Raw genomic sequence first — 968 nt, 5'->3', positions numbered from 1 at the left:
ACACATTTTGTTAGTAAGTGAATGTTTTAATTCTCCAATTTGAACTAATAATTGCCTTTCACTTTCTTGGGAAAGTTTTTGTGTGTTTGTGTTTGTTTTGGGGCCACACCCGGAGATGCTCAGGGGTTATTCCTGGCTCAGCTCTCAGAAATCGCTCCTGGAAGGCTCAGGGGACCATATAGGATGCCAGGGATCAAATCTAGGTCCATTCCTGGTCTGCTGCATGCAAGGCAAATGGCCCTACTGCCCTTCTTAGAAAAGTTTTGGAAGTGACTTAGATGGGTTCCATTTACATTATGGAAGTCTTGTCCCAGATTCTGTATAAGGAAGATCAATCATCAAATCAATAATAGTATTTCACAAGTAAGGGGCTGGGGAGATAGCATGGAGGTAGGATGTTTGCCTTGCATGCAGAAGGATGGTGGTTCAAATCCCAGCATCCCATATGGTCCCCTGAGCCTTCCAGGAACGATTTCTGAGCATAGAGCCAGGAGTAACCCAGCCAAAAGTGCTGCCAGGTGTGACCCCAAAGCAAACAAAAAAATAGTATTTCACAACTATAAGAATGATGAACATGTGCTCACTTCGGCAGCACATATACTAAAATTGTAATGATACAGAGAAGATTAGCATGGCCCCTGCGCAAGGATGACACTCAAATTTGTGAAGCGTTCCATATTAAAAAAAAAAAGAATGATGAATATGTTTAATTTGATCACTTCTAGATCCAAATCTTGGTCCAGTAGGTCCCCTTAGGAAAAATATCCTCTTCTTGATCTGAATCATCCACAATATTTTTTTTTACTTATAACAGAGCCAATAACATTGTCTTCATCCAACTGGCACTTTATTTTAGGAGACAGATTTCTTGCTCAAGGATCACTCTTCTACTTTCCATAGGATAAGTATTTATCCTAGAGGTTACTCTGGGAGTCCTCTGGGAAGTATCCTCGGGTACTCTGGGAACT

The 968-nt window shown here is 41.2% G+C and overlaps 1 non-coding gene across 1 annotated transcript; it reads left to right on the top strand.

Moving 5' to 3' along the window:
- Window positions 1–576: 576 nt before the first annotated feature.
- LOC126015116 (U6 spliceosomal RNA) lies at window positions 577–683 on the top strand. The gene has a single exon (XR_007498011.1). It is a non-coding gene; the product is annotated as a U6 spliceosomal RNA (small nuclear RNA).
- Window positions 684–968: the final 285 nt, after the last annotated feature.

The sequence above is a fragment of the Suncus etruscus genome, chromosome 7 (genome assembly GCF_024139225.1).
Source record: "Suncus etruscus isolate mSunEtr1 chromosome 7, mSunEtr1.pri.cur, whole genome shotgun sequence".
NCBI classification, from domain to species: Eukaryota; Metazoa; Chordata; class Mammalia; order Eulipotyphla; family Soricidae; genus Suncus; species Suncus etruscus.
The sequence above is the reverse complement of the archived record's forward strand: the minus strand, read 5'-3'. Positions and strand labels throughout refer to the sequence as shown.